This window comes from Protopterus annectens, chromosome 2.part1, assembly GCF_019279795.1.
Source record: "Protopterus annectens isolate FY-2018-M chromosome 2.part1, PAN1.0, whole genome shotgun sequence".
Taxonomy (NCBI): domain Eukaryota; kingdom Metazoa; phylum Chordata; order Ceratodontiformes; family Protopteridae; genus Protopterus; species Protopterus annectens.
In genome coordinates, this window is record NC_056729.1 from 143,428,131 (window position 1) to 143,440,642 (window position 12,512).

Genomic DNA, 12,512 nt, shown 5'->3' on the forward strand with positions numbered 1-12,512 from the left:
CTGCCTTTATTTCAACAAATAACATTTACCACCTCTCATCCACCTCTCATCCAAAGATCCTCAATAAAAGGAATTACCATAAAATAACTAATGACCTTTCCTTCAAAATAAAGACCCTACCAATGTTGCAGCCTCCCTAACAGCCACACTTGTCAACCTGGAAGACAAGTACTTTCCCTGATGAAACAGGCAATTTAAATATACTTAGGTGACCAGCCACTACTCTACTGTATTTCTCTGTGCAATCCAAGGAATCTGTTGCATTCTGCTAAACATAAATACAATTTTATAGTTTACTTTGCAATTTTAAACTGTATTTTTGCTATATTGCTGATTTTTTTGAAACGGTTCTTGCTGATTTGTTACACTTTTTGTCTGCTGTAGCATAAACTTGATTCAGACATGCTGAATCTGGTTCTGTTTGATACACTGAGCACTAAACCAGGCTATCTTTTGTTGGAGAGGCCCCTTCTGCACCCTTATGGCAGCAAAGTGCAGTTAGGACTCATTTGATTGAAGGTTGCTGGCATAGGACTTCGTTTTCAGCTTTTTTGTTGGTTAAGTTATTTAATTCAGTTTGCTCACTGTTTTAACACAGCTCCACAGAGTCCGGTGACCAGCCACTGCTCTGCTGATTTCATCTGTTTACGTGTAGCTCACCTCTGTGCACCATTGCATACTACTGCACAGTGATGGTAACCATTGGCAGTTATAGACGCAAAAATTTCAGTTGATAAATTTTCCTTTAGTAGCTGCCTGTGATGCGGCTGCCTGTTATTCGGCTGAGAAGTACTTAATTTGCACTCAGCTGCTCAGAGAGCACCTTAGCTGAGCTTTTGTCACTTAAACAGTCCAAGCAACACCAAATCTACAATAGTGTAATGCCATTTGGAGAACAGCCATTAGTATAGATCCTTTATAGAGCACCCCATTAATATAGACCCTGTTTAGAGCACCCAATCATACCACACCCCTCCATTTTCTATCCCACTGTGAAAATAAGATTTATCATAGCATTATGGATGGTCAGTTTCCCGCCATTTCTCTGACCAGCCTAATTGACATGGGTATCTTGAGGCAGTATAGCAACTGCCTCATGCACACTGACAATCCTCTACTACTAAATCACCAAGTACAATTTGTGAGAGATGCAGCTACACTAAGAATCTGGAATCCTTGCTCTGTCACGCACAGAGCAGTACCACTGAACAGGTTGTCAGCTCACATACTACACCTCCTACGCAAACCATGCACTCACCACATAAACTATCATATGCAGAGGTACTCACCAGAAACCTGCGTAAACACCAGAGACCTTCCAAACACAAACATGCTACACCTAATACAGCACCTACAGCACTCAATACACATAAAAACACAAGTACCAGTGTCTCACCAAATAAGCCCCTAAGGCAATGCACATCTAAACCAAATTTTTTAGTTATAAGTAACTCCATTATGAGACACACAGATGTCCAACTCACCAGGCTGGACAAGGAGAAACTTTCAGTCAGCTATCTATCAGGAGCCAGGATCCATCAGAGCACACATGCACTCAAGTCTCTCAACAACAAGTACCTTTACGACTCTGTCATAGTTTATGTTGGTGTGAATGACTTGAGATGTATCTCACTGGACTAGATGAAGAGAGACATGATTGAACTCTATGAATATGTGTCCTAGGCAGGTATGTCCGAAGCCTTGAGCAGCATTCTACCCTCACCTAGGATTATACCACAATATAAACAAAAAAATGATTGACTTCAACAATTGGCTTAGTTTCTAGTGTCGTTCTAAGGGGATCCAGTTCCTGTCTGCCTAGGATGACATGGTTGATAGACTATGCTGCTTTTCAAGAGATGGTCTTCACTTGCCACCTCTAGGCTTTCGGTTACTGACTAAGACACTTGCCTCCCCCATAGTGCTTTATTAAGACAAGGTCTCAAGAACAACATTTCTGATGTGAAAATATCACTCACAAATTAACTAAAGGTTATGTTGCTAAATGCTAGGAGTGTAAATCAGAAAATGCACCATTACTTCTCTCCTTGAAAGATGTTGATGTCTCTGCAGACACAGAAACTTGGTTCAGGGCCATAGAGAGTAATCCAGCCTTGCAAGGCTACAATGCCTTCCACACCTTCAGACCAAAGAATGAACGTGTGGGAACCAAAGGAGGATGAGTATCTATCTTCATCAAAGATAAATACACCTCTAGACAACAAAAATCCATGGAGTTACTCCAAGTTCAACTAACTGTGGGTAAGACACCCCCCCCAAGTCACCATTAGCTACAGGCCCCCTTCAAAGAACCAAGATACCCGTGGTGTTTTTTGGACCTACTTGAATCAATCAAATTACACCCAAACACGCTAGTCATGGATGATTTTAACTGTCCCTCCATGGGAAACTTACATGAGTACCGACATGCTCACATAAAGGTTTCTGGACTTTGTTAACACTAATGCCCTGGAAGAAATACTATGCAACCCCACAAGGGGCTCAAATATTCTCTACCTGTTCCTCACCAACTTGGGTGAGAGTTGCACCACCACAAGTATAAGACCCATACTGGTTTTATCTGATCACAAATCAGTCACACTTGAAGTAGTTATAACACCTGAACCCTTCTTAGGTGAAATCAGGCAAAAAAATTTCACTAGAGCTAATTATAACCTCCTAACAGATGGCATAAATAATTTCCAAGTGCCTGTTCCCACAGATGGCATTGACAACTATACTAAGGTATACACAAATGCCCTGTACAAACACTTATACAAATGTATTGGCACAGCTGTACATGATAGGGTCAAAACAAATCCTCAAGAGAAAACAAGCCTCCCTGGTGGACATCTAGATTAATACATTATACAACAAGAGGAACAAGTTGCTGTCTATGAATAAAAGAGAGAGGTCCCAGCACTGGAAGAACACTCTCCTCTGCTTGAACAACAAATAAGGCAACTTGCAAAATCCTCTAAAGGCAACTTTGAAAATAATTTAGCAACCGTAGCTAAGGATAACCATAAGGTATTCTTCAGCTATATCCATAACCTAAAAGGTAGGGCACAGACATGTGTTGAACTAGCTCTAGATGGCATCACACACACTGATCCTGTATAAATAGCTAACCAATTGGCTGACAGGTTTGGCAAAAATTTCACCCCCCCTGTCCCTTGTAAACATTCCACAAAACATTCTCTCTACATCTCCCCCACCTCTCATCTCCAAAGAGCAAGTCCTTAATGTTCTTTCCAAGGCAAAAAATGTAGCCTCTATGGCACCAGCTGGCATCCCAGGTTGGGTTTTAAATTATATAAAACATGAGTTAGCAACTCCATTAGATACTCTCTTCATCTTTTTGAGTATTGGTTTTGTCCCTGCTGAATGGAAAACAGCATCTGGCATCCCCCTTCATAAAGTGGACCCTGGGAACTACAGACCCAAAAGCTTAACCAGCCTTATCTGTAAGGCCATGGAATGAATCACCATGGATCTTATAAATAAGGATATAGGTGCTCTCTAAACCCTTGATCCAACACATCTTGGTTTTGTCAAAAGCAGGCCATGCCTGTTAAACCTGGTGGACTTCTTTGAAAACATCACTAGAGCCATAGACGAAAGCAAATCTGTGCATACACCCTACCTTGACTTAGCCAAGAACTTTGATACAATTCCACCTTTGGGCATCATTGATAAACTCAATTGAATATCAACCCTGATGTCATCAGGTGGGTTGATAACTGTCTCACTGACAGGTCACACTCAGTCAAAGTTGGGGACTTTACGTCAACCTGCAGACCTGCCACTGGTGGGGTTTCACAGAGGTCAGTGTTGGGCCCCCTATTGTTTGGAATATACTTCCCAGAAGTTCAAGCCACAGCAGAGGGGCTGTGGCTGACTAAATTTGCTGATGACTGCAAATTAGGTGCAACCGCTGAATCCCCAAACAATGTCAATATACTTCAAGAGGGACTTACACAAATCAATAATTGGTGCCAAAGCCATGGACTCAAACTCAATGCAAAAAAATGCATTATCGTCCCCTTCAATAAATGTGAAATGCCTACAGACTATCAAATAAATAATAATACCCTTCGTAACAACTCAGTAGTGAGAGACTAGGGAGCACAAGTTAACTGTAGCCTAAAGGTATGCCAACATGTGTCTACTGTGGTAAGGAAGACATTCTAAGTCACACACCTCATTAACAAAGGCATTGCCTCCAGAGTGAAAGAAGTCATAACATCCCTGTACTTGACCTTCATCAGGCCAATAATTGAATATGATGCTGCCTTTGGTATGTACCTTACCAGGCACCTGCAGCAACTTGAGAGACCTCAGAGATTTCTGACCAAGAAAATTCAGGGGCTACTTAAAGGAGACTTACCTGGCCTACAGAGAAATCTTGGATCCAAACCTAATGGAAATGTTGCACATATACAAGTCAAATGGGACAAGGGTCACCCACTCCAGGGACCTTAACTTGACCTACGACATAAACAGGATGTGCTGGACAGACAGATACATCTCTCAGAGGTTGTCACTACACTGGAATACTCTACCAATTCACGTCAAACAAAGCCTCTCCATGACCCTGTTTAAGCATAATTCCTGCCAGAGATTTCACCTGTGACCCTCTTAGATATGAGCAGTCACTGCTAACTAAGATCTCAAGTTTAAGTGAGATCCTTTGTATTGGGCTTTACTAGCATTATATTGGGAGCATGCGGCTGGGCTTATAAAGACCTTTGGGTCAATAGACCAGTAACCACCTATAAACCTACTATGAACCTATTACATGCACATAATAATAAATACTCCACAAATAAGATTAAAACCCTGTTATTGCTGTCTCACAATTAAGAAATTTCCACTCTTCCAGCCTCCTGCTTATGTCATCCAGCACCTGGCTACTGGTTAAAGTCAGGACACCTGGGCTGTGCCACTTGGGCAGGGTAACCATGAAAAAATAGTTTTGACCCAGATTAGAGAATACAGCAACGAATACAGCATACTTTCAACACACCATCATGGTTTCTGAGCTGTATTTACTATGATGGCATCCCTGCAAACCCTGACTATGACATGTTCATGAACATAGATAACGGACTTTAACAGATGCTATCTTCACTAACCTTGCAAAATTCTTTGACTTGGTAGACCATCATCTTCTATTAAACATCCTTTGAACACCTGGGGAAACTTTAAATTCCAAACTGGATCCTTGACTAATCAGATGAGTACTTCAAGTATACATGTTATTCACTCTTTTAACTTATTTATTAATAGGATCATAGTATTATAGGAGGTTACTAGGGTATTGGCCCTCAGGCCTCTAAAACCTAGCCATGTTTTACCCTTGTTTCCTCATAGTCTGAGAGAAATAGCCTATATCAGCATGCAAATTTATGATCATCACCAACTGCACCTATCCAAAAGGGACACAGGTGAACCCTCTGGGGGTGAATTCCCCATTTCCCATCCAGTTGTCCAAGTTACGCTTAAATAGCGTCATTGACAAGCTCTGCTTAACTTGAATTGGGAGCTTGTTCCAGAAAAGTAGCAGCCTCTGGGAGACATATATGTCTCTCCAGCAAGTCCTGTTAATGTTGCAGGCTAGGATAAGGTCTCTAGAGTGAGTGAGTCTTGTCCCATTAGATTTGCAGATGAGCAGAATTTCCATTACGGTAGGGTCCAATACTGTTCTGTAGGCCAGGCACAAGTTGCCTCTAAGCAGTCTATGTAATACAGAGTATAATGACAGTGCCTTCAGTCTGTTTGTGTAGGTCATGTGATGAAGGCCTTGAATTTTCTTGGTGAGAAAGCTCTGAGGTCTCTTCAGCTACTGCAGGTGTCTGGTGAGGTACATACAGAAGGGAGCATTGCACTCTACTATTGGTCTGATAAGGGACAAGTTCAGAGGAGTTATAACCGCCTTCATTTTGGATATTCTTCCCTTACTTATCAGATGGGCAATGTAGAAGGCCTTCCTCACCACTTTGGAAACATGATGATCGAAGTTAAGGCAGCTATCAACCTACATTCTCAAGTCTCTCACCACTGGGTTTGAACTTAGGGGAGTATTATTAATGTTATGATTTGATGAGACTTCACCTTTATCAAAGGGGATGATAATGCATTTTTTTTGCATTAAGTTTAAGTCTGTGGCTTTGGCAACAGTCATTTGTCTGTGTAAGCCTTTTTTTAGTATAGGAACATTGTTATGGGTTTCAATAATTGCACCCAGTTTACAGTCATCAGCGAACTTGGTAAGCCACAGGTCATCTATTTTCACCTGAATTTCTGAGAAATAGATTCCAAACAGAAGTGGACCCAGCACAGATCCTTGTGGAACATCACTAGTAACAGGTCTGCTGGTAGAGGTGGAAGCCTCTACTTTGTATGCATTCTGTGAGCCAGTTGGCTACCTATCTAATGACATACGGGTTTATCCCCAGCTGAGTGAATTTATTGATGATGCCTGAGTGGGTGATTGTGTCAAAGACCTTGGCTAAGTTGAGATAGGCAGTATGCACAGTTTTGCCTCCATCCACGGCTTTGGAGTCTTTTCAAAGAAGTCCACTGGGTTTAACAAGCATGATCTGCCTTAAAAAAAAAAAAAAAAAAAATTGGGTTGGGTCAAGGGTATGAAGATCTCCTATATCCTTGTTGATTAGGTCCATGATGATTCTTTCCATAGCCTTACAGATAAGGCTGGTTAAGCTTATGGGTCTATAACTACCAAGGTCAGTTGAGGGACCCCCTTTGCGAAAAGGGATTACAGTTGCAGTTTTCCATTCGGATGGGACAAAAGAACTATTTTGTCTGTGGTTGAAGAGATTACCCAATTGTGATGCCAGCTCCTGTTTTAGCCTGTTTGGTAAGCAGTCTGGGATGTTGTCTGGTCCCATACAGCATGTGTTTTTGTTCTTGGAGGTAGTGGTTATGACCTGCTCATTGGAGATACTAGGTAGAGGACTGATGACAGGTATATTTTGGGGTATGATTGGTGGGCACAGTGGAGTGAAGTTTTCACTGAACCTGTCTGCTAGCAGGTTGGCAGTTTTCTCAGTTTCCATATAAGGGGTACTGTCCACTACTATTTTGGCTCAAATCTGAGCCTTCCCTTTAAGATTTCAGAAGTAGTTATAGAATGCTTTGTGATTATCCTTAGGGATGCTAATTTGGTTTCGTAGTTATCTTCAGAGTACTTAACAAGATATCTAATGTGGTTGTTCAAGCTGTGGAGGATGTCTTTCCTCTAATGAGACCTTTCCTTCTTGTTCTTAGTCAGAAGTTTCTTTCTCTTGTTCTATAACCTATTTATGCTGGATGTCCACCAGGGTGGCTTGTTTTTTCGTGAGGATCCTGATTTAATCAGTTTAGGTTGAATAAACAGTTGACCTTCTTTCGAGTCTTGCCTCTGTTGTTGGACACTTCATTTTACGTTTTCACCAGTTTGTTGTTTTCCATTTAGTACAGTTTATCAGTTTAGGTACAGCTGAGTCTATACACTTGTATAGGTATTTACAGAAGGCATTAATGTAGTCCACAATATGGGAGACATTGCTGTTGGTCATGAGTGGAGGTTTGGAACTATTTATGGCATCCTGTAGGAGGTTATAGTTTGCTTTGGAGAAAATGTTTAACCTTTTTGCTCCATGGGGTGGGGAAGTCAGTTGTGATCGTTACTTCGAATGTAACAGATTTGTGATTTGACCTTACCAGGGAGGGCCCCCACACAAGGGGTGATGCAGCATTCTTCCATGTTGGTGACAACTAGGTCAAGGATATTTGAGCCCCTTGTGGGGGTGATTACTATCTGTTCCAGAGCATTTGTGTCAAAAAAGTCCAGGAACCTTAGGTCAAGTGTGTTAGTGCTCATAAATGTTGCCCAGTCGATGGAGGGATAGTTAAAATCACGCATGACTAGGGTGTTTGGCTGTACTGTGAGTGACTTAAGTAGGTCCAGGTAGGCAGTGTGATATACTTGGTTCATGGTGGTGGAAGTATAGCTAACAATGATGTGGGTAGGGGGTCTTTCCTACAATTAGCTGGACTTGGAGTAGCTCTAGGGAGTCATACTGTTTAACCAGTCTTAAGGAATATTTGTCTTTGATGAAGATGGATATACCTCCCCCATTGGTTCATTCATGTTAATTTTGTGGTCTAAACGTGTGGAAGGCATTGCAGCCTTTTATGGCCGGGGTACTCTCTGTGGCCTTGTTCCATGTCTCTGATACTGCACATGCATCTCTGTCTTCTGACTTAGACAACTAGCATTAAGCAGCATAATCTTGAGTTTGTCTCTAGAAGATATCTTTACATTGGGAGTTTTGCTCTTATGACATTAACTAAAAAGGCACTATGGGGAAGGTAAGTACCTTAGACAGTAACCAAAAGCCAAGAAGTAAAAGCTGAAGACCATCCCTGGCAAAGCAGTGTGGTCCTTCAACCTTGTCATCCCAGGCTGAGAGATACCGGATCCCCCTGGAGTGACACCAGAAGCTAGGTCAATTGTTAAAGTCAATCATGCTTTGTTTGTCATGAAGCATCATCCTGGGTGAAGGTAGAATGCTGCTGAGGGCTAGGGACATACCTGCATAGAACACATAATCAGTGAGCTCAGTCATGTCTCTCTTCATGTAGTCTAGTGAGGTAAATTTCATGTCATTCATTCCAACATGGACTATGACAATCATAACAGTACTTGTTGTTGAGAGACTTGAGTACATGCTTGATTTGGCAGATCAGGTCATCCAACAGGCAGCTGACAGTGACCTTCGCCTTGTCCAGACTGGTGAGTGAGACATCTGTATGTTTAATTATGGAGTTACCTGTGACGAAGACATTTGGTTTTGAGCTATTTTGCCTTAAGGGCTTGTTGGGTGAGACACTGATGTGTCTGTTTATATGTGTAGTGGGTGCTGTTGGAACTGCATTGTGTATGGGTTGTTTGCATTTGGGAGGTCTCTGTTCTTGTGGTATACTTTAGTGAGTATCTCTACCTATGTGGGTTTATGTGTTTTGTTGCTGGTTTGGATGTGAAGTGTGTCCGTTGACAACCCATTTGGTATCTGATTTGCTGTTTTGTGAGAGAGAGAGAGAGAGAGAGAGAGAGCATTGATTCCAGATTTATACTATAGATACATCTGTCACATATTGTATTAGTATGTTTTAGGAGTAATGGGTTGTCAGTATACATGAGGTGGTTGCTACATTGCCTCAGGATGGCTATGTCCATCAAGCTGGCTGGAGAAATGGTGGGAAACTGTCCATCCATCATGTCAGGTTTGTTCTGTAGTAAGTAGTGGGGTGGGTGCTGGATAGATGTGGTTCTGCTGTGGGACTACATTAAACCTTCCACAGCCCAATGATATTCCGTATACTGATGGCATTATTATCTACAAAGATATACCGCCTAACTTTTATCAACAAAATAGAACTTGAAAAAGACCCTTTCCTTCTGTTTAAATGGCTACTTAAAATCAAACTTAGTATCGATGTAAACAAAACAAATCTCATGTTGCACCATTCCTGCTCACTGGGCCATTCATCTTGTTAATCTTCTACCACTTGTAACACTCAATCACTTTAAATGCATAGGCTTCAACACCATATCTCTATCACTAAATAAAAGTCATTTCCCTCCTATTTGGGCCTAAACATATCTCCAGCTTTTACTCCCATTCTGCTACATCAGCCATAGGCATAAATATTCTTATGGCACAACTAAAATATGGTCTTCAAGCCATGGCCATTGCATCCAAGAAATATCTGAACTCCCTACAAACCATATGCAAAAATGGCTGTAGATTCATCTACCTGACCCCCCCCCCCCATCACTTCAATGTCCTTAGAAATGCAAAATCATTTCCTGTTATGCAAAATTGTACCATACTCATAGCCTCCATTATCTCTAAAATCTTAAACCTCTGGAACTTCTCCATTTTTGCTAATAGATTAACTAATAGATATGCCACCAATAATAAAACATCACTGTCCCATGAAGTCCCCTCTACTTAATTCTAGACAGAGACTTCATGGTATTGGCCACACTTTCTCTTTAATAACTCTCTGAGTATGAGAATTCATCCTACTAAAGATATGAAGGCTCCCTTCATACAAAGCGTTCCATAATCAATTAAATAACTTGAATCATGAAGCTTCCTGTAAGTGTTGAACAATAAATAGTATACCTTACCACTGGTCTCTTTCCCTTAGTCCCTCATTTTTTCATATTATTTATTTTATTTTGTTTTATTTAACATTTGTTAACTGGGAAAGTCTAATTAGGACAGAGCCTATTTTCAGCGGAGGCCTGAGAAAAATGCTCCAGATGCATGTCTTTAAAATGTGGGAGGAAAAAGGGGTACCCAGAGGAAACCTACGTGCATGCAGGGAGGACATGCAAACTCCACACAGAAGGCACCCCAACCAGAAATTGAACCAGAGAACTTCTTGCCGTGAGGTGATATTGCTAACCGTTCTACCACTGCGCCACCCGTTACACTCTGCTGTTCTACCTGTGAAGTCTCCAATGACCATTTAATCGTCATTCCCCCACCTTCCTTTCACTTTGCCTTGCCCCTTTTCTTCCTTTAAACTTTTATCCTCTATGTATCCAATGTATCCCATTGTATATACTACTTCAAAATTATCCACTATTAGCTGAACAACAGAACTATCTAAATAAATAATGCACTATTGTGTAAAAAGAAAAAGGAAGAAGTAGTTCTAAAATTCAAACTTGACTGACTGGTAAATGCATTTGTGAAAAACACATTTAACAAGATTTTATCAGGCACTGTCAAACCAACAACAAACTATTTAAATATGTTGCTAAAAGTCACATGACAAAATACACGTTACAAATCAAATCATATTAGTACTTCTCAGCACTGCGGTGGTGGTGCTGGGGGTAGCGTTGTCACCTCACAGCAAGACGTTGTTCTGTTTGATTCTCTGCTAGACTGTCTTCTGCGTGGAGACATGCGTGAATGGGCGTGCCTTTGTTGATGGTTGTGCATCAGGCCTGGCAAGCCAGTACGTAAAAATCAACTACCAATCATTAGCAGACCGGATTTCCGCTGTGGCAACTCCTAACCGGGAAAGACACAACAACATTATTACTTCTTAGCCATACTTTTTAAAACACACTTGAAGTTTTTAAAATCATTGATTTCAGGAAATATTAAAGCATTAACATAAACTGCCATTTCTGCTGCTTATTTTCTCACTTATTAACTACGTCTCATTTCCTATCATCATCATGTTCATAGTCTAAAACATCAAACACAAACTTCTTAAAATCATTGCTTTTAATCATATTTCAGTAGGGGGTATTGCATTCATTCTTTTTTTTGTTTGCTTGTTTTTGAACACATGCTCATATTTTCTTTTGCAAGACATTCCAGGTCATTTTCTCACACAGAACGCTCCACATGTAATACACTCAACTACATAAACATTTCCAAATTACGTGCAAAATACACCTGTATTAAATCATTTTTTATGGTTATGAGATTTAAATAATTATGACTGTTACTTATGAATCTACAGCTATTTGAAGAATCACATTTGTATCTTCCTCTTTTTGCATATTGATGTATTTCATATTATCATTCTCCAAATAAATACATTTATATCTACTGTATTGCTAAAAAGGCTAATTTCCTACTAAATTAAATATACTAGATATGGTTTGAAAAAATGCTTCAAATATTAATAATTAAACTTTTATATTGACATTTTAGGTCAAGGCCGTCACTACCCTTCCATCTTTTTGTTGAGTATTTTTGCCCTTTGTTACTTTTGAACAAAGCACCAGAGACTAGCACCACTAGGGTATCATCTAACTGTGAAATAATTTTTTCATTCTTCAAAGGCTGTTTTATATGCCTTTTTTCTATCAAGCAGGCAATGTACTGGCTCTGTCTTTTAATTATATTGTTTTCATTTACCATATGTGCTTGCTGTTATAAGCAGCACTGTTTATCTAGCCAGAGTTTTAAAATGTAATTTTGGTTCCACTTCATTCCCCTATTTAATTACAATTAAATCTAAATGTGTTACTGATTTGAAAGTTTTTGTTGCATCAAACTTCAAAAATGCAGTAGCTTGATTAATATATTTCTCAGAAGACTCAATCTCTTCTTCTATAAGCAACAATAAAATATAACATTATTATAAAATATAAATGATATAACTACTTGTACTGTGAAAAGGATATAAGTAGAATTGCATAGCTGCAGATCATTGTCCTTACCTCACAACTTTCACTTGTTGATAACATTCATTTTTGAAATAAAAATTATGATTCAAATTTTTTTCTATTAAGTCACTCCTATTTCTTTAGTAATAATTATGTATTAATGATTTTACATTAATGGATATGCAGTATATCATTGCATTAACATTGGCTCATTTTGAATTGTCATAAAAATAATAAGAAAAAACTCTAACACAAGACCTAACACTTGGAACAATAGCTTTAATTTTTACATCCA